Source organism: Marmota flaviventris, chromosome 1, assembly GCF_047511675.1.
Source record: "Marmota flaviventris isolate mMarFla1 chromosome 1, mMarFla1.hap1, whole genome shotgun sequence".
NCBI lineage: Eukaryota > Metazoa > Chordata > Mammalia > Rodentia > Sciuridae > Marmota > Marmota flaviventris.
In genome coordinates this window covers 206890425-206914864 of record NC_092498.1, presented here as the reverse complement: position 1 = coordinate 206914864, position 24440 = coordinate 206890425, and the positions used below count along the sequence as shown (strand labels likewise).

At 63.8% G+C, this 24440-nt stretch overlaps 1 long non-coding RNA gene across 2 annotated transcripts; it reads right to left on the bottom strand.

The window, feature by feature from the left end:
- Positions 1-12937: 12937 nt before the first annotated feature.
- LOC117794639 (uncharacterized) lies at positions 12938-14454 on the bottom strand. 2 transcript variants are annotated; one of them, XR_004618498.2, is made up of 2 exons: positions 14174-14454; positions 12938-13274 (listed from the first exon to the last, which is right to left on the bottom strand). It is a non-coding gene; the product is annotated as an uncharacterized lncRNA (long non-coding RNA). The 2 variants fall into 2 exon arrangements; XR_004618499.2 differs by having other exon boundaries at positions 12938-13230.
- Between the last annotated feature and the right edge of the window lie 9986 nt (positions 14455-24440).

Sequence of the window (24440 nt, the reverse complement as noted above, 5' to 3'; positions counted from 1 at the left end):
TGCTGGCAGGGCTCAGCTCTGGGGAGCAGGTGGCAGAGAGACGGGGCAGGTCGCCGCGCAGCGGGCGGAGGCTCTCCAGAGCCCCCCCAGGCCACGGTCCCCCTGGACCGGGGTTGGGGGCAGAGCTGGACCCTCAGACTTGTCAGAGGCTGGGCCTCCCGCGGAACCTCCTCCAGGAGCCCAGCGGGACCCCTGCCTGCCCCTGAGGGCGCTCACCTCCTCCAGGGGTCCTGGGACCCTGGACAGACGGCCCCCGCCCCCTGCCCCCCGCCCGTCCCAGGGCTGCCCCTTGGGGACCCCACAGAGCCTTCTCCGGCTTCTCCAAAAACCAGAGCCCGACTGAAAGAGCTGAGCGGGTGGACCCCACGCGGGACCCTGGACACGGTCCTGGGACAGAAAAGGGACCTCGGTGGAAAAACCGCGCACTCGAACCAGGGTGGCGGTGACAGTGGCCTCGGGCCCCAAGGGTTCGTGGGATTTGAACTGCACCGTGGAAACGTCAGGGCGCGTCCCCGTCCCCGGGGGAGGCCACAGAGGCTCCCGCCTGGGTCCTCCCGACTTCCCTGGAGTCCGGAGTGATTCCCCCAGGAAGGTCATTGTCAAGGTCAGATGCTCGAAAGACAAACGGGAATCTCAGGAAAAGTCACCAAAACCGACAGAAAAGCACCCCACCGTGGAGCTGGTCTGCGCAGGAGCCAAGAATAAGGGCCAAGGAGCTCGGAGCACCGCCTCCCAGCGTCAGCCCCTGGTGACATCCCGGGTCGGCACCCCCCACGCCCGGACCCCACAGCTGCCCACTGGGCTGGAGCCGGGCGCAGTGCAGAAAAGAAGGAGGCCAATGTGCCAACAGGATCGGCGGGAGAGGTAGGTGGGGGGACGAGGGGGTGACTGTCGCCTGGAAGGTCGAGGACAGCATCTCTGCCGAGGTGACGGCGACGTTGGAGCCCAGAGCAGCACGTGGAAAGGAAAGAGTTGAGAGGGGGCCGTTTAGAACAGCCAGAACAGCTGGTGCCAAGGCCCTGGGGCGGGTCTGTGCCTGGGGGATGGTGGGATGGCAGGAGGCTGGTGTCGGGGGAGGAAGGGCCGGAGGTGGGGGGCCCAAGGCCAGCCCCACTCTCAGAGCCTCGGGGCCTCAGACTTCCCCTCTGGGTGCAGGGAATTCCAGGCCCACGAGTGCTGCCCTGAGGAAGCTGGATCAGTGTGAAACTGCGTGGAACAGCATGTGCGCTCCGGAACTTGAGGCTTTGTGTCCAGCTGAGCCAGGCTCCTCGGGGACGGGGCCCTCGCCATCCCCTGCGGCCTGAACCCCCACATGCTGCCCCTGCCTCAGGACTCCACTTTGTGACAGGAGAGACCACTCTTCTGGGAGGAGGAGGCCGGGTGGCCAGGATAGTCCACCCTCCCTGTGCACAGTGCCAACCTGTTGGGGGGCTCCCTCCTGTACCCCCGCCCTGTCTAGGAAGCAGAGGCTGTTTGAGACCGTCCCTCAGTGGACGCCCACTCGGCCAAGCCAGAGCCGGGAAGTGGGAGGGTCACCAGGTCGCGGGGGCCTCGGTGTCCCCCGCTGTGGAAGCCCCACCTGCTTCCCGGCTCCCGATGTCTGAGAAGCCACCTCGATGTCCCCGTCACCACCTCCCATGAGCTCTGCCTAGGAAGCCACAGGCCCTGGGGCCCGCGTCCCCCCAAGTGGCACACGCACGGCCGGAAAGGGCTTGTCCCCCCCCCCCCCCCGTCCCCCCGTCCCCACGTGGCGCTGCGAGCCGGGTGTCTTGGGAAACCACAGCCCGGGTGCCGCTATCTGCCCTCGCGGCGGGAGAGGGTGCTTTGGGGCCCGTCGCTTCTGAGAAGTGCCAGCCCCTGTCATCGGAGGTGGCTGGCAAAACACAGCCCTTATCAGCCCCCATCGCGATCCCCGGTGATTAGGGCCCTTGACACGCGGGTGACTTGTTGACAGGGCCAGGTTCTCAGCTGGGGCCTCTGGGCTGCAGCCGGGTCAGGGCTGGGGGAGGCCGGGCCAGGGGGTGGCGGCCTCCCGGGCGGGGGGCGCAGGCTGCTGCAGGGCTGGGGGCCGTGGGCACCTGTGCTGGCCAAGGCTGGGGGACAGTGGCCTGGGGAGTTCGGGTCCCACGAGGGCTTATCCCAGGCCCAGGCAGCCGTGGCCACAGCCGGGAAATGGGAAGGTCAGGGCGGAGGCCCGGACAGGAGGCCCAGACAGGAGGCCCAGACAGGAGGCCGGGTGCGGATCTCGCCCCCTGAGCCTGGGCTGCGCAGCTCCTGCCCCCGGAGCCTCGGTTTCCCCCTCTGTGAACCAGGAGTGAGGACTGGTCAAGGACAGGGCCACCTTTCTCTAGGGACAGGGGGCGGGTTAGCGTGGCTTGGGGCTTGACATGAGATGGGGGCAGGTGGGGATCACAAACGGGGACCTGGGCCTCCTGTGGGGGGTGAGGACGCTCCAAGGTGGACGAGTCCCTATTCTAGAACCCACCGGGCGGGACCCTGGGATGAACCCAGGCTGCTCTACCGCGGGCCACACCCGGCCCTTCGACTCTTTGAGACAGGGTCTCCCTCCTGTGCTGAGGCTGGCCTCCAGCCTGCGATCCTCCTGCCTCGGCCTCCCCAGCTCTGGGATTCCAGGTGTGGGCCTGGGTCCGGCTCCGTCAGCCGCTCTGAGACGGCACGTGAAGCTGAGTGGCAGGTGCCCTCCATGTCACTGCAGTCGCTGAGAACAAAGCAAACGCAGTAACCCTCCCCGAGCCGGGGACAGGACCGAGTCCTGGTGACAGACATTGGGGACCGCCGGAGGAGAGAGGCGTGAGCTCTGTCACTCGGGCCAGGACCAGGTGAGCTGGGAACTCCGCGGCCCGGCTGCTCCTCCCCGTCTCCCAGCGGGACAGGTGCCAGGGGCCACCCCTCAGATGTGGCGTCAGGCAGGGCCCCCGCCCGCCCACGACACGGCGCCCGGCTGGGGTTTCCGCGCCAAGGTACCTGTCGACCTTCAAAGCCACATCCTCCTCCTCCTCCTGGTGCCACCGCGCCTGCACCTGGTGGCCCAGCCTCCCGCCCGTCCTGCCCAGCTGTCCTTGGTCAGCCAGGAGGGGACCTCCCCTGAGGGAGGGGCCCCAGAGCCGGGGTCTGACCCCGAGGGTCTCCCAGGACAGTGAGACCGTCCCCCGGGGCCAAGCTCAGGGACCGCTGTGAGGCGGGGAGCCTTGGCGCTGGCTGTCCCCTCTCTGGGGACACCCTTCCGGAACCTTCCTCCCTCCTCCTGGCCACTCTCAGAGTGCGGTGTGGCTCAGGGACCAAGTGACCAGGGACTTGAGTCTGGGAACGGTGCTGGACACGGGTCGGAGGCGGCACGAGGCTGACAGCAACGCGGACCCCACCGTCACCGAGGGGCAGGGACGCGCAGTGTCTCCAAAATAAACCGAATCTCAGGAGCTCCCGGCTGGGGCAGCCCCACTCCCAGGACCCGAGGCCACCCGGCTTCTCCCATCACCTCCTGCTCCCCAAGGGTCCCCAGACTGGACGCTGCGGGCTTTCGTGGGCTGCCTTCCAAAGGACGCCCTGGAGGCCCCGGCCACCTCTGGGACCAAGCTGGATCAGGGAGGACGCAGCGCCACGGCTCAGCAAGGCCCTGCTGGCGGCGGCCTGGGGACGGCCCCGAGGTCAGCATCCAGGGCAGGTCAAGAGTGAGGCCTGGCCGCCGCCTACGGCTGGGTGGAGGGCTGAGCTCTGTTGGCAGCTTGAGCAAGCCAGACCTGCTGCCCGTCCATCCAGCCTCAGCTCCCTGCCTGGCAAGTGGGTGGCCACAGAAGGTGCCGAGAGGGAAGCACTTAAAGCAGGTTTGGCTGCTGGTCAGTGCCGTCTCTCCAGCCCAGCGCACGGCTCCGCCCTGATCCTCCTGGCCTTCCTGGGGCCTGGCTGGGCGGGGACGGGGCCTCTCGGAGAGCCAGCCATGTCCCCTGCAAAACAGGTGTGCAGAGACATCGCAGGTGGCCTCCAAGGCCGGCTCGAGATGGTGCACAGTGCCCGGAGGGAGTCCGATGTCTCGATTTTAAGCAAAAATTAGTCTGAGCCAGGAGGGCGTGCGCTGTCCCCAGCCCAGTGCCTGAAATCGCAGGAAGTCTGGTCCCAAGAGCGACCACTGCCCAGCCCCTGGTGCAGGGGACAATGGCTTCTGAGCATCACCTCCTGTGTGGCAGGGGTTGCCGGAGGGAACGGGCTGGAGAATCAACCCTGCGGCGGAGCAGAGCCCCGGGAGCCACACCCGGGGAGGCCAGCAGCAAAACCCAGGCTCCGAGGAACTACTGACAGGGACCTGGGGTCCTCCACAAATAAAGAGCAAGAAGAAATCAAGAAGGCAGAGGAGAAACCACAGGTTAAAGAGACAGACATTTAAGCCACTGCTGCATAGACATGGATCTGGACCCCAACACATTGACCTAAAAATGCATAATGTTTCTATTTTTTTAATATTTATTTTTTAGTTTTCGGTGGACAGAACATCTTTCTTTTATTTTTATGAGGTGCTGGGGATCGAACCCAGCGCCCCGTGCATGCCAACTGAGTGCGCTACCGCCTGAGCCACATCCCCAGCCCCAAGGTTTGGTTTCACAATGATGTGAAGGTGACGTTCAGTAGAAATCGCACTTTCAATTCTGAATTTGAATTTCCTCCCAGGCTAGTGACACGTGGAGATCCTGTCAAGACACTGGTCTGGGGCAGCCACTGCACTGTAGAGGGTTGGCAGGGTTGGGCTATTAAATGCATTTTTTTTGGGGGGGGACTAGGGATTGAACCCAGGGGCACTTGACCACCAAGCTACCTCCCTGGCTCGTTGCTGAGGCTGGCCTCCAACTTGCAATCCTCCTGCCTCAGCCTCCTGATTTGCTGGGATCAGGCGTGGGCCAGGACACCCAGCTGAAATGCATTTTGACTCCGGTGTTTTCAACTTGCAGGGGGTGTGTTGGTAGGTGACCCCGTGTGAGTCGAGGGCCTCGGGGTTCATCACACTGTGAAATGTCCGTCTGCAAGATGTGCGCATGGACACAGGTGGACGCACAGTCTGAGCGTGTTCATCTCCGTGGACCGGGTGTGAGACGTGGTGTGTAAAGTGCAGGCGTGTTACGTATGTGAAATAGTGAGTTCGTGAGAAAAACACAACGTGCATTTTTGGCATAAGACGCACGCGGTCAAGTCTGGGTGTTGACCACAGATTCCGAGTCGCTGCCCCGGGGAGGCGCCTGGCCTGGGCTCTGCTCGCGGTCCATCAGGAGCCAATCCCCTCTCCTGGCTGTTGAGGGGCCTTTTACCTGGGAGGCTCCTCCAGCCGAGGTCCCTGAGCTGCTCCCTGACCTCTGGGCCTTGGAAAGCCAGGACCCTGGGCCGGGTGGTTGCATACAGACGGTGCCAACGAACGGCACCGACATTCAAGGAGGCACTAACCCGGCCAGAAAGGACGACGGGGGTGGGCCCGCGAGGCCGGGAGAGGAGGCCCGGGGGCCGCCTGGGCTGGTTTATTTGGGGGGAGGAGGTTCAGGAAGGGGGGAGTCTGGAGTCTGGAGTCAGGAAGCGGGATCCGAGGCCGGGTGTTGGCGGGTGAGGGAAAAGGTAGAAAGCCGGGCCTGGGTGGCGCACGCCTGTCATCCCAGCAGCTCGGGAGGCTGAGGTAGGAGGATCGCGAGTCCAAAGCCAGCCTCAGCCACTGATGGAGGCCCTGGGCAGCACAGCGAGACCCTGACTCTGAATACAATGCAGAAAGGGCTGGGGAGGGCCCAGTGGTGCAGCGGCCCTGGTTGGATCCCCGGTACCAACCAATAATAATAACAGTGACAACAGAAGGAGACTCTGGCCCCTCTGCGCCCCTCCTCCTGGGCCTCACCTCCCAGAATTTGCCTCAAAGACCCGCGTCTCTGGTCGCCGCTGAGATGTCCCACGCAGAAGGCCCCTCACAGAGCCTCAGGGAGGAGGGGGGCGGGGGCCTGGGGGCCTGGCGCTGGCCAAGGCTGGGTGCAACCTGCCCCCACTCCTGCCACCGAGGCCCGGGGCCACCCAGCCCCTGCTGAGCCCTGCCCTGCAGCTGCTGCCTGAGCCTCGTCTCCCTGTCAGGACGCGTGGAACCCAGGGGCGGCACGTGGGGCAGACGCTGCAGAAGTGGGTCCCCTTGCCCCAGGGATCCCAGTGCCACCGAGTGCCAGGGTCACAGCCTGCACCAGGGGTCTGACCCAAGCCCCGGCCTCGGAGCCACAGTCCGGCCCCATGGCTGGCCGTGGGGGCTGCTCACCCGGCCTGTCACCTGGGTGGCCCCGGAAGCGAAAGGCAGACTCAATGCCACAAAGAGGGCACGTCCTCTGGGAATCACCTTGGGACCCTCCAAAGGCTGGGCTCCGCGTCACCCGGCTGCCCCTGCTGGGTGACCTTTTCTCAGCCACTGCCTCTCTGAGCCTCCACCTCCTCTTCTGTGAAATGGGCCCAGGCTGCGCCACAGGCACTGGCGAGTGAAGTCCTGTGGTCACCCCGAGACCGCGGTGACTTCCTGTGCAGGGAGCGCGTGGCCTGTCCCTCCTCCGGCCACCGTGGGAGCCGCAGGGCTGGATCTCCAAGCAGGACACACGGACAGTAGAGATCCTTCCCGTCCCTGGGCCTGACTGGCAGATGCTGAGGGACACGGGCCCCTTCCCTGCCCAGTCCTCAGGGGACACCCGCCCAAAGCACGTGGACAGCTGGGTGGCCCGGTCAGCCACCTGGACCGAGCAGAGGTCACACCACAGAGGCCACGAGGCACAGAGAGGTAAGACGCTCTCCTGAGGTCACACAGCCGGCTGCCCGAGGCGGCCTCCACCCCAGCTCTGTTCACTGTCCACAGCTGCCCTGGACGCAGGGCCCGGCCTGGGGACTCCCATGTCCTCAGCTTTGCCTGTGCCTCCGTCCCCCGCTCGGCTGTCCACACGGAGACCCCGACAGCCCTCAGAACTGGGCCCAAACCCTCCTCCAGCCGTCGCTCCCGCGGGGAAGGCCCCCGACAGACCTGCCCCTCCCGCCCCCTCGGCCACCAACCGGAGCTCAGAGTTCCTGGGGTCCCTTGGCGCTGGCTCCTGGAGGCGGGTCTGCCCCCGGGGAATTTTCCAGAAGGTCTCGAACCCGCAGTGGGCCCAGGACGGCTGCTCGTCACTGACCCGAAAACCCAGACCCCAAAGCTCCCCGTCCAGGACTGTCTGGGCACGTGCAGGACCTCACCAGGGGACAACGTCCACCTCGCGGATCTGCTGTCCCTCAGCCACAGGACCATTCAGCTGCCGAGTCGTGTCATCTGCATAAACTGGAGAGAAGCACACAGCGACCTCCTGTGTCCCTGTGTCCCCTCCCCAGACAGCTCGTCCCGGGCACCCACATGTTCCAGATCCAGAAAGACCTGCCGTCGGAGCCACTTTGGTCCCAAGCTGGGCAGACACAGGAGACCTGTCCTGGACTATTGTCCCCGTTTCACAGATGAGAAAACCAGGCTCAGAGAGGGTCAGTGTCTGGCCCAGGGTCACACAGCGCTGGGGCTGCACGCGCTCCACAGCTCTGCCGCTCACGGGCACTAGGTCTCCTGGGAGGGAAGGGCTTTCGCGACTTCCCGGACACGCTGGCCCCTCCAAGACCCCCACTCTGCCTTCGTCCCCGCCTCTGGGTTGAATCCGACTCCTCCTTTGTGGTCTGACTGAGGCTGAGAAAGACAGAGATCTCCTCCCTCTCTCTGGACCCCATACCTCTGTTGATGTGGCAGAAACTCACCCCGCCGCCCCCCTCCACGTGCTGAGTCATATCAGACCAACCGAAGCCGGGCTCTGCTCACAGGTGCCGCCACCCCGCAGCCACCCACCTGCCCTGGACGCTTCCTTTCCTCGAACCCAACGGAGGGCTGAGATTTCTTTCCCTTGGGGAGAACGTCACAGAACCCAAGACCGTTATTTTTTTTAATTGGTGCCTGTGAGTGAAGCAGAGTCCACCAGTGTGCAGTCTGCACATTCCAGACGCTGCCCACCGCCTCCCCAAGGGGACCCCCGTGGCAGCCCCTCCCCCTCCCCCTCCCCAGGCCGGGCTTCCCATCTCTGGGGACCGGCCTGACCCGCCCCTGCAGGCGGACAGCTCCCCGGGGACAGATCCAAGCTGGGCCAGGGATAGAGCCCAGGGACACCGACCCCTGAGCCCCCTCCCCAGCCCTTTTCGTGTTTTACTTAGAGACAGGGCCTCGCTGAGCTGCTCAGGGCCTCGCTGTTGCTGAGGCTGGCCTTGAACTCACCATCCTCCTGCCTCAGCCTCCCCAGCACCTGGGATGACGGGCGCTCAGCCTGTCCCAGGGTTGAAGGGTGGTTTCCACTGCCTTCCGTTGTGCGAACAGAGCGGAGTGTCCCTCCTCCCCGATGGACGCGGGTGGGTGGCGCACTCTGCTCCTGTCAATCTCCAGATCGTGTTGGACACCTGTTCTCTGTCCCCTGGGGAACCCACCTCCAGCGGCCGGACGGTACCTGCGGCAATTCCGGGCCTCCCTTTTTGAGGAGTTGCCAAACACCAGCAGCTGCACCTCACATCCCCACCCTCCGTGGCTCCGTCCTTTGAACTTTGTGCCTTGCAAATACCCGGGGACCCAGGTCCAAATCTCGGCTCAACCACTGTGACAACACGCTCCTCTTCCTTCCCGTGATGCCCGAGGCTCTTTCTGGCCCTGACCCCAGGAGTCGCCTGTCTCGGCCCGTCCACCTCAGAGCTCCCCCGTCCCTGGACTGGGGACAGACGTGGGGACCCACAGATGGCTGGCCGGGCTCGGGAGGTCCCCAGGGAGGAGACGGGCCTGAGGTCCACGCGGGGAGGCAGAGAGAAGAGGGGGCGGTGCTGGCGGCTGCGGGACTTCCTGAGCCAGCAAGATTTTCAATCTGTTTTTGTGCAGAAATAGTCGGACAGATCTCCAAACAGAGCAGAAAGGAACCTGTGTTTAGGTCCCGGCTGGGTGTTTAGGCAGCTGGCATCGTTCAGCCGCGTGCGGTCAGGTCCTGTTCAGAAATACGCTCCCAGCGGCTGGCCCGGGCCGCCCTGTCATTTTTTTTCCAAATAAAAGGCAGAACTATTCCTGGCTCCGCTTGGGGACTTCTGCGGCTGCCGGGGCTCCAAGAAGGCCAACCCGGACCGTCAGGCATGGCCCGCGCCCTGCCGAGGCTCAGCCTCCGCCGCTTGGAGCCCCCACGGCAAGCCCCCACTTTCCACTTTTAAATTAAAACGTGTCCCCACTGGGCCCACCGAGGCTGCCAAAGCCCCGGCCCCCTCACCCCAGGCCCCCGGGTTGTGGGGAGGCGTTGCCGGGGAGCATTCGTGGTGGGGACACAGAGGACAAGCCCCGCTGACAGCAAATTGAGCATTTGCTCAGCCACAAAGTCAGGTCCACGCTGTGGGGGGGGTGGCCCTGGAAACGTGGAGTGGGGACAGAGGCCACCGGAGAGGCCACAGGGGCTGGGGGACCCTGTGACCAGTGGCTGCTCACGGGGACCTGATGTCCTTTGGGGGTGGTGGCCAAAATGTCCTTTGGCCGCGGTCGTCTCCCGGGCGTGGAGTTTCATTTTTCATGATTCCAGTTCCCTGAGGTCACCTGGTCGGAAAGTATCCAACAGAACATTCCAGAAACAAGCCAACCCTAGGTCCGTGGTGACTGTGACCGTGGTGACAGAGCGGGGCGTGACTCCTGTCACCTCCTGCTGAGCTTCATTTACGCCCCAGGTCGGATGCCGAGGGGGACCGGCCAGGCCTGAGGATCCGCCCACCCACAGGTCAAGATGACCCGGGGGAATGTGTCTCCTGTCATCGTCCCCCCAACTGTAGACAGGTGGCCGTGGTGACGGGCCCTGGGTCCTGGCCACTCGGGAGACGAGGCAGGGCTCAGGATCAGCCCGGGCCGCGTCGCGAGATTCAGAAATAAAGTGAACTAAAGCCCAGCGACGGGGACGCGGGTGAGTTGTGCACAAATGCACCTGCAGGTTCCGCTGTCTGCAGGGCGTTCTGAGCACCACTGTATACATAGGTGGGTCTCGGTCACCACCGGGGTCGGGGAGGCCCCTGGGCTGGGGGGTGCTTGCATTTTACTTAGAGACAGGGTCTCCCTGAGCTGCTCAGGGCCTCGCCGTTGCTGAGGCTGGCCTTGAACCCGCCATCCTCCTGCCTCAGCCTCCTGAGTGCTGGGATGACAGGCGGGGGCCGCCGTCTCAGGAAGACCCTGCCCCCAGCTCACAACCGTCCACCGTCCCCCCCCAGCTGACCTGGCTGACGGCCCCTTCTCTTCTCTCATCCGAGATCCCTCAGGTCAGGGGCTGCCTTGGCTGACTTTTTTAACTGGCTCTGACTTAGAAATGACCCCCGCCCTCCTGGGTCCTTTGTGACCCTGACATTTTTGGAGATGGTGAAGTCGCTGTTTTGCAGAATGTCCCTGGGCTGGCTGCCCCTCTGGCTCCTCGAGACCAAATTTAGGTGGTGACTCTTGGGCAGGATCCTCAGGGGCAAGGCCAGGTGTCCCCTGCGCATCATGTTGGGAAGCACCTGACACAGGTCCGTCCAGTTGCTGGGGTTGTCTACTGCACTGAAGGTGGGGTGACCACAGGTCTTTCATCACCCCCGTGCCTCTGAGCTACACCCCCAGCCCACCATGAGTCTTAAAATGTCCCTAAGGGACCCAAACGTGAAGGCAGAGCTGGGAGTGCCTGCCTTCAGTGTCCCCCTCCTCTCTCAGCCCCGCTGACCCCCTCCAGTCCTTCCCAGGGCTCCCTGGACCTGCCACCCGCCTGATCAGGAAGGAGAAGCCAACAGACCCGGGGCGGCTGGGGGGACCAGGGAGGGCAGACAGGACACATTCTGGAAGCTCCCAGGAGGAGGTGGCCTGCGCCTCGTCCTGCAGGTGAGCGCTCCCAGCGACGTCCCCGTCCCAGGGTCCCCCTGGCGGTCTCCAGGGGCTTCCCTCCAAGCACCAGGGACAGCCCGGGGGGTTCCGGCTTCTGTTCCAGGCCCGGTCTGACCCCGACAGACGTGGGTGGCATGAAGGGACTCTCGAGTCCCCGTCCTCGGGGACCCGGCCGCTTCCCCTCTTTGAAGCTCATGGTCCCCAGGCCGCAGGACTCGACTCTGATTCTGTCCCCACTGCTCCCGGGACCCACCAAGGCCCGGGTGTCGGCAGCCACGGCCGAGGGGACGGGCCACCTCTGAGCTCTGTCCACCCACCAGGGTCCGGAGACTTTGTGGTCACGCCTTGGGGGGTGCCGGCACTGGGGGAGGGGGAGCTCCCGGCACTGGGGGAGGGGGAGCTCCTGGGGTTAGGGGGAGGGGGCCAGGGAAGCTGCCCAACCCCCTCTCCTGCAGGGGACACCCCAGCCGGCAGGGGACCGTCCAGCCCAGTGTTGGGGTGCTGGCCCAAGAAGCCTCTGCACCCCATGCTGGGTCTCCCCCGAATCTGGCCAACTTCTGTCGGGGAACTTTGTGACGTGAGACCCCACGTCACACGCGCAGATCTAAACTGCTTTATTCCCAACCGTGAGGAAACCCAGAAGCCACCGTGGGCAGCTCAGGACGCCGCGTGTGTCCACACAGTGGGACATCGAGCTGCTTTATAAAATGAGGTGACTCTGTCCGGGTGGGTGGCGCTCGTCTGTAATCCCAGTGACTCAGGAGTCTGGGGCAGGAGGATGGCAAGTTTGAGGCCAGCCTCGGCCACCCGGGAAGACCGTGTCTCCGATAGAGAATAAAAAGGGCCGGGGAGTAGGTTGGGCGCAGAGCGCTGGTCTGGCATGTGCAAAGCCCAGTGCCACCAAAAGAAAAAGAAAGTGAGGTGCCTCTCGCCAAAGGTGGTTTTGCTCCATGCGAGGTGGCCTGGGCTGCTGTGACCAGGGACAGGTTTGCTCCTGGCATCGGGTGGGTTGAGGCCAGGGTGCTACTGGACGCCCTGCAGAGCCCAGGACGTCCCCACCACGGAGAGTGGTCCACCCCGAAGGGCAGCAGAGCTGAACTAAGGCACCGCCTTCCCAGGTGGCCTCTCTGAAGAGATGGCTTTGAGCCAGGATCTGGACGGGCCACCCTGGGCAGTGTTCTGAGGCCTGGACTCGGCAGCTCAGTGGACACAGCATTCCAGGTGACCCGGTGCCTTTGAGGAATAGTGAGGGGACGGCTGGGGCCAGGGAAGGGAGAGGCCGGAGGCCATGTTCAGGGGCCCGACCCTGAGACGGACACAATCCAGCCATGTTCAGAAGGCCTCTGTGGCAGGCAGCCGCCGTTACTGTGATCAATTACCAGAGGCCATCAGCTTATAAAGAGAAAAGGTTCATGTGCCTCACAGTTTAAGGGGTTCCAATCCGTGGCCCCTGGCCCTGTGGCTCTGGCCTGTGGTGAGGCAGCAGGAGCAGGTGGTGACGCGGAGCCACAGCTCACCACGTCAGGGAAGCAGAGAGAACAGGAGGGGCTGGGTCCCCACTGTCCCCTTCAAGGACTCGTCCCCAAGGACTGAAAGCCTCCCACTAGGTCCCACCCCTGGACGGTCCCACCTCCTAGCAGCTGGGGACCAAGCCTTGAGCGCGTGGGCCTTTGAGGGACACTCAGGCTCCAAGCTGGAGCCGTCTCTGGGGGTAGAATGGGGGCAGTCGAAGCCGGAGGCTGGGGTCGGCCTCCCCGGGCAGGACGGAGGGAGCCCAGCCAGGCCCACGGCTCAGGGGGACCAGGACTCCCGGCAGCGCCCGCGGCGCCTCCCGCAGAGGACCAGACGGTGAGGACGAGCGGCCTGTGCGCCCCAGGAGCTCCCTGCAGCCTCCGGCCTCCCGGCCTCTCGGCTGTGCCTCCGGAGCCCAGGGCAGCCGTAGCCAAGAGCGCACAGTGGCCTCGTGTCGATGAAACTGTATGAGATCAGAATCTCAGGGACACTTCACACGTGACAAAAGATCATTCTCCCTCTAATAGTTTTCATCTATTAAAAATGTAAAAGCCACCGTCCTGGTGGGTGGTGGCTGGGGTGGGCTTTCTGTTGGGGCAACAAAAATGTTCCAGAACCCTCCGTGGCAGCGGGAGCGCAGGGCAGACAGACGGACGTCACCGTGCACTTAAGCGAGCGAAGGCGTCACACTGTCCCTCAGGAGAGCTGCTGAGAAGCCGCCATACACCTGCCCTCCTCCTGCGACCTCCCTGAGCGAAGGAGAGGTTATCTTCGTCACCGTGAGCGTCACCCGCCACCTGGAAGTGTGACCCGGCAGGACAGCCATTGGTGTTTTCTGTGCCTGGTGGAGGAGGAGGAGGAGGCTGGCCTCCGTGGAGGCTCCCTCCAGCCTCTTCCCTTCTCCTGGGGATGGATGCTGATGGGTCCCTCCGGGAAGCAGCGGGGACCCTGGGAACTGGGGACGGGTCCCCACCTGGCTCCCCACGGACCAGCCTGGGGCCACCAAGGGAAAACCCTCGGGGCTGCTGCCCACATCTGATGACAGCCCCAGGGTCCCCTCAGCAGGGCCCTGTCCCCCATAGGAGATGGGGAAACTGAGGCTGGGGGGGAGGACCTGTCCCCAGTCCCTGGTTCAAGATGACGGGGCCAAACCCAGCCGGGTCCCGCTTCTGTGCCAAGGACAGGGGACCCTCAGGCCCCCTTCTTGGGCCACAGACCCTCGAAGGCCCCGTCTCTCCGATTGCTGCTGTGGCCCCTCCCGGGTCACCCGTTTCCGAGTCTCCTTTGTGCCTCGGAGGGGATCTTGTCCACTCCCCAAAGACGTCCACCTGCGTTCCCCCTGGGGACAGCCCTGCACCCCAGGGGACATTTGGCCACGTCATTTGGCTGGCCTCCATGATTTGGGGGGAGTGTCTGGCCCGAGGCCCCGTCACCCTCCGCGGAAGGTGCTCCCTGGGTGGGTCCCACGCAGTCCTGCCAGGAGGCAGTGACGGTCCCCGGGCTGGGACTCTGGGCCCGGGTAGGTCAGGGCCTCAGGCGTCCCTCCACGGTCCTGGGGACCATGGGGGCGTGAGAGCGGAGGGGACCGGGGGCTCCCTGTGGGGAGAGAGAACTCTGGCCCTCGGGGGACACGAGGGGGACCCTGGAGGACGGTGCTGGCAGGAGGGGCCCCTCCCATTGCCAGGGCTGGGGGAGGGGAGGACCAGGGTCTCGTCCTGGGGTGGAACTGGGGTGCGTCACCTGGAACCTGGGAAATGCCGTCACCTTGGTCTGGGTCACACTCAGGAACACAGAGAGGCTTTCCTTCCCCCCAAAATCCAGCCTCGAGACACATCCTGGGTCCTTTTTGGGGAGGGGACCCCCCTTCCTTCCACCTGGGGACGGACCTGGCGCGGGTCCAGCCTGGGAGACGGGCGGGTGTCCTGGGTCCTGGGCCCGCGGCTGTGACGGCCCCTTCAGGGCTGGAGGGACCCGGCTCTGCCTGAGCCGCTCCGTCCCGGCTGTTGTTCTCGGCCTCCGGCCTCCGGCCTCGGCGGCAGGAAGCGGGCCCAGCAGGGCTTCCTGCAGCCGCCGGTTAAAAATACCCCGCTATATAAAGGGGCCAGGCTGCCCCACTCGCAGGCCGCTGCCCGCCGGCCGAGCAGGTGGCTGGGCGTGAGGAAGGCCCGGCCTCCGCCCCGGGCCTCCGGGGGGCCAGGGCGGCCGCCAAGTTCACGGTCCCAAGCTCGTCTCGCGTCCAGAGCCCAGATCAGGGACACCGGCCGCTGTTTCTGTTTGAAATCACTTTTCTCCACCCAAGAGGCCGCTGTCGGGGAACAGGGGAGCCGGCCACGCAGGTGGGGCTGTGACCTCCACCCTGTGGGCAGTAGCCGTCGCCCCTCTCCACCCCGGGGCCTTTCTTCCCCAGGCAAGGCCCCCCAGCACCCGTGGGTGACAACAGACATCCAGTGTAGTCTTCCTCCTCGTTCCCGAGGCGCGGTCTGGCTGGGCTGCCCGGGCTGGCCTTGAACCTGTGGGTCCAGGGATCCTCCTGCCTCAGCCTCCCCAGTACCGCCGTGTCGTTTAGGGGACACACGGCACCGTGAAACCCAGGAGCATCTGAAAACGTCCCATTTAACAGGCTCCAGAGACAGCCCACTTCACAGCTGCGGCAAGTGAGGCCCAGGGTCACCTGCTGTCACAGTGACCCAGTGACCAAGTTGCCCGGGAAGGCTTTCCCACCTGCTCTAAGTGTCCATCTCACCCTGCCCTGTCCCCGAGTCCAAGTCACCCGAGGTCTGGAGGAGGGTCTCCCAGTCTGTGAAGCCCCCCTTCTCCCGCGCTGACCCGGGGGACTGTGGAAGTCGGGAGGTGTGGCTGGCGGCCGAGGTCCATCCTCTGAGCAGGGAGATGGCTGATGTCCCAGGAGGGCTTCCCTGGCCATCGGACGGCCACCCCAACACATGGGGAAAGCACAGACACGGGGTGTGGCGGCAGGTGCCCGTCATCCAGCTCCTCGGGAGGCCCAGGCAGGAGGATTGGCTGCGTCCAGGGCTTGAGGCCGGCCGGGGCCACACAGCAAGAGCCCGGGGGTCCACCAGCCAGGACCCTGCATTGAGGTCAGTGCCAGGGCCGGGGCTTCTCGTCCAGGGCTGAGCCATTGACCAGGAGAACAAAAGACGACAGCGATGGCCACATGGAGAGGGACGTTGGCGTCACCTGCCAGACCCCACACCTACAGGAAGGCGAGGCCAGCTCTAGGCCCCTGCGGCTGGTCAGGACGAAGACCCGATGACACAGACGCCGTCCTGGAGCCACCAACAGGCCCGAGGGAACGGACCCCGGGGTGGCCGCCGTCTCCAGGAGGAAGGGACATCGACCTTGAGCGCTGTCCCTCAGAGGAAGCACCCGTCCCCGTGGGGTCCCTGGTGAATTTCCCCGAAGCCTTTGGGGCACCCCCAGCTGTGAACGGGCGCTTTGTGGAGTCGCCCCCCAAGGCCTCTGACCCGGGGCTGCCCACGGCCACCCTGACGCCGCTCCGGGGGCGGTGGGGACCCCGACAGGGTCTCGCTCTCCTCCGAGGGGGCCGCGTCCTGCCGCCAGGCCTGGCCCCACCGGGGCCGGAAGATGAAAGGCAGAAACCCGACCTGCGGCCCGCTCCTGAAGGACGCCTTTGTGCCCCGCCTGCAGCCGCCATCACACGGTCCCCCGGCCGCGGCCTGCGGACCGGCCGCCTGGGCTCTGAGGCCCCTTTCAGAAGCTCCTGGGTCCCCACCGACTCTGCCGTGGGGCTCTTTTTAACTGGCCAAAGGGGGCTTGCTTGGGGCTGGGGGGACACAGGGAGAGTGGACAGGGCAGGCTGCCGGGGGCTCTGCGTGGAGCAGTGTCCACAGCGCTGGGCAACGGGGAGGGAGGTGGAAGGGGTCCATCTTGGCCCTCAGTTTCCTCCTCCATCCAAGGCTCTGCCTTCACAGTATCAGAGGCCAATCCCAGGAGCCAGCGTGGAGGGCCGGCTCTCTGCGTCTCCACCTCTGCTTCTGACCCTGGCCTCTCCAGCCCCTGGGTCTCCACCGGGCCGGACACGAGGCCCCGTGAAGTTGTCACCAGCCCAGCAGGGTGGCCCTGCGGCCCAGGACCGGCTCCTCAGGCTGTTTGAACTCCCTTCCTGGGCCCTGCTGGGCTCCTGATGCGGGGTCCCTGCCCGGGTGGCCCGACCCCAGCTGCTGCCCACTTGGACTTCTGGGGAGCTGCCCTGGGCCCCCAGGGACAGTGGACAGGGCAGGCTGGTGGGGGGCTCTGCATGGAGACCCCCAGCAGGGGTCGCAAGTGACTCTCCAGGGCAGCCCCCACCTGTGACCCCAGTGTCCCTGCCTGTGGATGGCTGTCCCCTAGAAGGGCCTCTGTGAGGGGGACCCACACGGGGGTCTCAGTCCCCACCTCTGTAAGACGCACGAGCGGCGGGTCCTTCACGGCAAGACGCGGATCTGACACAGGACACACACCCAGTGCCTCCTGCAGCCACCATGTCCCCAAAGAGGGTCCCCGCTCCCTAGTGGCTGCCCGGCTTATTTCTGAGTTCTGCCGTCTTGGCCCCGACAGGCCCGCAGCTTTAGCACGCTCACCAGGCTGTGCACCAGGGTCCAATTCCAGAACATTCCGTCACCCCAAAAGGAAGGCCTGACCCCCTGAGCAGCCCGCCCACACCCCTGCCCCAGCCCCTGGCCATCTACTTCCTGCCTCTGTAGTTATCCGTTCTGATATTTTTCTATCGATGGAATCGTACCCCATGTGGCCTGCAGCAGCTGGCTATGACACTCAGCATCCTGTTTCTGAGGTGCAACCACGTTGTAGCCTGTGTCCTTTTAGTGGGTGTGTAATATTCCCATGTGGGTATGGGCCTCTGGGCTTCCTCCTCCTGTTAGCTGTGCCACTGTGAACTTTTTTTTTTTTAAGAGAGAGAGAGAGTGTTATTATTTATTTTTTAGTTTTTGGCAGACACAACATCTTTGTTTGTATGTGGTGCTGAGGTGGTAGCGCACTCACGCGTGCCAGTTGAGTGCGCTACCACTTGAGCCACATCCCAGCCGCCTGCTGTGAACTTTTTGGGTGCGGGTCTGGATAAACACAGACTCCCAGTGTTTCTTTGGACAGCTACACTGTCAGCTTTCTGTTACTATAACAAATGGGTGAGATAGTTAACTTATAAAGAGAAAAGGTGCATCTGGCTCTCCGTTTTGGAGACTTCAGTCCTCGACCAGGTGGGCCTCGTGGTTGGGGCCTGTGATGAGGCGGGACATCGTGGCGGGAACTTGTGGACAAGCTGCTTATCTCAGGGCCAGGGAGGCCAGAGAGCAGAGGCTGGAGCCTCACTGTCCCCTTTAAGGACATGCCCCAGTGACCTGAGGACCTCCCACGAGGCCCCATCGTTAAAGGTCCCACCCCCCAGCAGCACCAAGCTCGGGGACAACCTTCAACACAGACCTCTGTGGACACTGATCCGAACCCACCAAGAGGCCAAGGCCCCCGGAGCTCTTTGAGCTTCACCGACCCAAGGGTGGGGCTGCCGGCCGGGTACAGGGGCGTCACCTGTCATCCCAGGGCCCGGGAGGCTGGGGCAGGAGGATCTCGAGTCCAAAGTCAGCCTCCGCCACTGAGTGAGGCCCTGAGCCACTCAGCGAGACCCTGTCTCCAAAGACAAACCCAGAGGGCTGGGGGTGGCTCCGCGGTCGCGCCCCGGGGTTAACCCCCGATACCCAAGAGAGCGCGGGGCCACGTGGCCGCGGCGGTGGCTCTGACTCCCTTTCTGGGGAGCCTCCCAGCTGTTTCCGGGCAGGATTGAGCCTGAGTCTCCGCAGCACTTTCCCACGGGGCCTCCGCCAGGAACCGCCTCCCGCTGCGCCAGCGCCACGGCCCCCACCTCCCCACCCCACCTCTGCCTCGGTGACAAACGAAGCAGGAGACACGGAAAGCACCCACCCCCAGCAGTGGCCTGGCCCTGCAGACCAAGAACGGTCACCCCTGCCGCCACTGCCCACCAAGGCTTCCAGTGTCCCCTTCAGTGGGTAGGACACGGGGCACCTAGAGAAACCTGGATGTCAGCTACACAGTGGAGACCGGGCAGCGTGAGCACACCCCTCCAGGCTCTCTCTGGGGTATACTCACACTAAACATTCATCGTTGTTTATCCAAAATTGGAATTCAACTGGGAACTCTGCATTATACGGGTTGAGTGTGACAACTGGCTTTGGGACTGCTGGTCTGCACACCGGGGAGAGATGAAAGGCAATTCCGGTTATTTCAGGACCCAAGTGACCCCGCCCGCTGCGGCAGAACCCTCACAGAGACGTGATCCACCAAGACCATGTTTCCAGGTTCCTCGAAAAATCAAGAACATAACTACCCTCTAACCTGGCAACCCCACTCCTGGGAACGGAGCCAGGGAAGTGAAATCAGTGTGTCAGGGGACAGCCCGAGTCCCAGGCTTAGGACAGCACTAGTCACAAGAGCCACGATTCGTGGAACCCACCTAGGGTCCACAGATGGAGGGACGGGGACAGAACTGTGGCACAGACACACCTGGAATAGTATCCAGCTGTGAAGAAGGATGGGATCTGCCTTTGCAGCGTAGACGAACCTGGAGGACATTGTGTTAAGTGAAATAAGCCACACAGCAAGTTCTGGCTCATCCGCGGGATCCAGAAAGTGTCGGTGGGGGAGAACGGCGGTCAGCTAGGAAGAGGGGAGTGGGTGACAAGTCGTTCATCAGAAGACACATGATTACAGTGAGACACCAACCCATCCCGAGAGACCCCTCGGACCGCGGGTGACTCTAGTTAAAGGTGACATATTGATGCTTGAAAAATACAAATGGAGGAGTGTAGATTCTCATCACAAAAATAACTATTTGAGGAAAGGCGTTTGTCAGCCAGCTGGACTTAACCGTGACACCACGAATACGGCCATCAAAACAGGTGACCCAGAGCCGGCCCACCGGAACACCACGTCGTCTGTCAGTATTTTAAACATGTTTTGTTTTGAGGCTGGTCTCTGACTCCAGGGCTTACTGATCCTCCTGCCTCAGCCTCCCGAGTAGCTGGGGCTACAGGTGCGCCCCACCAGGCTTGGCTTAATGACCCTTTATCACTCTATTTTAAATAAAGAAAAAGTCTCCAGTTCTCTCCCTGGGTTCTGGTGACAGAAAGGTCTGGTGACAAAGAATTTGATCAGAGCCTGGGAAATCTTTGAAGGTTCATATGATCGGATGACAAACGATCTAAATCCGTCCCCAACCCCAGGCCACCGGAAAGCCAGTGAGCACAGGGGTGGCCAAAAGCCCAGGCCCCGTGAAAAGACTGCCCGGTGGCCCTGCCTCCCGGTGGCCCTGCCTCCCGGTGGCCCTGCCTCCCGGTGGCCCTGCCTCCCGGGCCCAGGCTGATTCAGCTTCCTCACATTCAAGCCGAGTCCTGAGCCCGGATGCGCCCCTCAGGGCCACTTGGCTTCTTCCCAGACCTGGCTCAGGGCGAAACGCGGACCTGGGAGGCGTCTGGCAGCACCAGCCAGGCCACCACAGCTGTCCCCAGCGTCCACCCTGGGACACCTCCTCCAGGGCCCAGAGCCCCTCAGCCGCAGGTGACCAGAGCTGGCACCTGAGGAGCCTGTGGAAGAGCCCGTGTTTCTGTTAACTTCGGGGAAATGCCGGAAGCGTGGACTGTAGCTGGTCACCTCCAGTCCCCGTCACTCGGGAAGGACAGCCTGCCTGGGCAGCGGGGAGGGGACCGTTATTTTTATGATAAATAATGGCGGCTACTTGCAGTTTGGTTTGGGAGCCGGGGACCCTGGCGGCCCACACGGGGGAGAGTCCCAGGGGGTCACGGCTGGACCTCGACAAGGGGCCTGGGGCTCCGTGGGGGTGGGCCTGCCTGGGTTCCCGGCCACCAACACACGGGGACACACTCCTGCGGCAGAGACCCAGGACACAGGGTCGCGAGCAGGGCCTGGCACACAGTAGGTCTCCACCCCTCCCCCGACCAGGGGCCCCGCCGCCCACGGTGACCTGAGAATAAGGTCTCAAGAAAAACCCGGTGGTTAAGCTGGGGCCACCGTGACCGGTGACCGTGACTATTTTTAAGTGCCTGGGGGACACACGCCTGAGCGTGAGAAGAGAGGCCGTTTGTCCTCTGCCGCTGAGCCCCCTCCCGAGGGACAGGCCATGTGGTGGGCGGGGCGAGGGGCACGGCTGTCCGCCTGCCAGGAGCAGAGGCTCCTAAAATATTCCAGAACATTCCTTGTCAAGGCGACACAGATCATACCACCAGGCGGGGAGCGGGAGGGGAGGCTCTGCAGGGGGCTGGGGTGACCACCTTCCACGGTGCTTTTCAGACCCCCTCGTGGACAGGTACTGCGTGTCCCCAGCACAAAGAATCGGTCACCCGAGGTGGGGGCGGGGCCAGTTGCCCATCGCACCATCACACTGTGGCCCTGCAGGAAAACGTCCATGCAGCCGGGGCGGGGGCGCACGCCTGCCATCCCAGCTCTCGGGAGGCCGAGGCAGGAGGATCTGGAGTTCAAGGCCAGCCTCAGCCACAGTGAGGCCCTAAGCGACTCAGGGAGACCCCGTCTCTAAATAAAATGCCAAATAGGGCTGGGGAGGGGGCTCAGTGGTTAGTGCCCCTGAGTTCAGTCCCCAGTGCCCCCCCCAAAAAAAAAGTCGCAATGCACCCCACGTATGCACAATCACAGTGCGTGTGTGTGTGTGTGTTGCTCACCTTGCACACACACACGTGCACGTATTTTTTAAGCAAAAATAGAGTGCCCCCCCCCAGGCTGTTGTTTTCCGTTTCATTTTCCCTCTTCTTTTCCTTCCTCAAATCGCGTCCCTTTCCCTGCAGCCGGGCCACCCCCAGTCCCCCCCCACCCCCGGAGCTGCCCCTTCCCGGGCTGGTCCTAAGTCCCCGACCCCGCTGGCCCCGACCCCGCTGGCGCAGCCTTCTGTCCTGGGAGTCCCAGGCGCCGCGGCGCCTCCCCCGCCAGACCTGAGCTGGCAGCGGGGAGGCCGAGGGCGAGGCCAAGGGAGAGGCCGAGGGGGAGGCCACCTGGCGGGAAGCCCTGGCTCCTCGCCCAGCGACAGGCTGGGAGGGTGGCCACGCGCGGCCCAGAGCCCGGGCAAACAGGCCAGAGCGCACTCCCCGGCCCTGCGCGGGGGGACCTGGGCACGGGCTGCAGCGAGGACCCTGGTGGCCTCCATCACGGCCTCCACCCCGGCCCCTCATCCCCCCTGGTGTCCCCGAGCCGGAAGCCCCTCCACTGCATGGTCTGAATGCGGCGTGTCCCCCCAAACTCAGGGGAGTCTTTTCCCAATCCCGGGCCTCGCAGGCGCCAGGCGAGGCCCCCGCCAGCCCCGGGGCAGGAGCTCTAAGGGCGGGTCAGGCTCTGTGCACCCCCGTGGGTAGGGACTAGTGGGGACAAGGCTGGGGCTGTCACCAAAGCCCCTCGGCTGAGATGGACCTCTTTTCTTGATGACCGACCGTCCGCGGGCTGCGTCCTTGGCGACGGAAATGGAACCCACCAGGGACGCGGTCCCCGGGAGACAGGACCCAGGTGCGGAGAGGAGAGGGGCCGGGCCCAGAGTCCAGCGGGGATGGAGGGGCCCAGGCAGCCCCTGCCCACGACCGCCACCTCGTCCCCAGCTCGGGTCCCCAAGTCAACTGAGTGATAGTTAGGCCTCAAGTTCAAGGTCCCCTCTGCGCCGACTCTGGTCATCAGGGAGCTGGGCTGACCCGAGGGGGGCTGTCCGGTCTTCAGGACCCGGGTCAGTGGCTTGGCGCAGCCTCTGCGGGAAAGTATTTGAAGGTCCAAGCTGTGACCCAGCGACCGCTCCTAAGAACACACCCCAAGGCTTCAATCTCATGTTCACACCAGAGGATCACCAGGAATGTCCAGAGCCACCTTGTCCCCAATGGTCAAGACCCAAGAAAACAATCCCAGGTCCTCGTGAATGAACCGCGGTACCCGGAACAGTAGTCCCGCCATCCGGGTTCGGCTTTCCCAGGGACCAGCTGTCCACGGTGGGTCCTGGTGCAGAAATACCAAGTCACCCCAGAAATCAATAATCGATGTTTTCAATAACTTATTACAGGGCATTGTTACAATGGCCTATTATTAAGTTGTTGATCCCTTATTGTGACTGATTTATAAATGACACTTTATCCTAGGTGTCCAGGCATGGGGAAGACGGGGCATATCAGGTCGGGTACTGCTGCCGTCTTGGGCAGCCTGTGCTCACGGGGAGAACTACGTATTCATTTCATGGAATACTATACAGCCGTGGAAAAGAGCAAGTGCCTGCTACACACTGAGCCTGGAGACAGGCACCACGACACTGACAAAGCTGCAGCCAGACACGAAAGAGGACCCGAGGGAGTCCACACTGAGGACGTCAACAGCAGACAAAAGTCATCCCTGGTGACAGATCTGCGGCCATAGGCATTCGGGCATGGTAGGCACACACCCCACCGCTGAGCCACACGACCGCCTGGGCATCTCTAGATGATCGTGAATACCGGGGTCCACGCTGTGCGCGGTCTTCTGCTGTGTCGCTCAGGGGAGATGACTAGAGCAAACCCCGCGCGAGCTGATAAGACGCAGCCAACAGACACGTGTCCCCTGTAACCTGTGGGGACCATGACGGCGACACCTCACTTGAAAAGCCCGAGCGGACCTCTCTGGAGGGCCACCTGACCTGGCGCCTCCGCGCTCTGCCCGGGGACTCGGGGACCCCACCGCCGGCACCCAGGGGGCTCGCTCCGCCTGCGCAGGAGAAGCCACCGCCCGACTCGGGGGCGCAGGGGCGGGCAGGGCTTCCCAGGACAGGGACCAGGACGGCTCCGTCTGGTCCTGGGGCAGTAGCAGAGGGCCCTGTCCCCAATGTGCAACCCCAGGGCTCCGCCCTGCCCAGGGCCGCTGCCATCTGTGTGTGCCCCGTGGCCAGCTGCTTCCCCTCGGCTTCCAGAGCCCCGGCCCCGCCAACGTGGGACCCCAGGCCCTGGGCGCCCAGTGCTCAAGCCAGGGCCAGCGTCCACGGGTCACCAGGAGGCTAGAGGACCTCTGGGGACCCAGGGGCAGGCCTCGAGGACAGCGAGTGGCCATCGGGACGAGGTGGGCAGGAGTGGCCAGCCTTGGGGTGGCCTCCCTGGGTGGCCCTGCCCCGTGGCCACGGCCTCTCCGTGCCTGGCACTGCGTGAGTCAGGGACAGAGCCAGCAGGTCGCCTGGACCAGGCCCTTGGAGGCCACAGATCTAACCTCGGTATGAGGTCCAGGCACTCGGCCCACCTGCCCGTAGGACAGCTTTCCCAGTGGCTGATGGCCAGTCCCCTGCAGGTCCTCGGAGGTGAGACGACGCCCTCTGCCCAGAGACAGGACTCTGAAGGAGAGGGGCCTCCACTCCTCCGGAGCATCCTCTGCCCATGGAGACGCCCGGCCGGGCACAGGCTCTCCCCTTCCCGAGGGGGCGGCTGGTGTCCCTGCAGACAGGACGCAGGGAAAGGCGCCTCCCGTCCAGCCCTCCCCACTGACCACTGGGCCGCCCTTTCCTCTCAGCCCCAAGCCTCCCGGACAATGGCAGGGGACAAGGTGGGGCTCGGGGCAGGCTGAACCCCAAGATCCAAGAGGCTTCCAGGATTCCTGAGGGTGTACACACTGGTGCATTACCCCCTTAAGTGGGGGTGGACCATGAGGTGGGTGCCCTTACTCCTCCAGTTAGTTACTGTCCCAGGCAAAGGGAAGGGCGTTTGCAGGATCCTTAGGGCCATTTAATTGTCAGTTCATCAAAAGGGTGATTGTTCAGGTGGGCCCGACCTAATCAGGCGAGTGCTTAAAAGTGGGTCTAATAGTGAATTTTCTGTTGTCTATTTTACCATAATTCATTATTATTATTTTTTAATTTAAAGAAGTTTGTTGGACAGTGGAAACAAGCCAAGCGTCCATCAAAGGATGGACGGATACACAAAAAGTGGTAGAGTCGCCTTCCTCT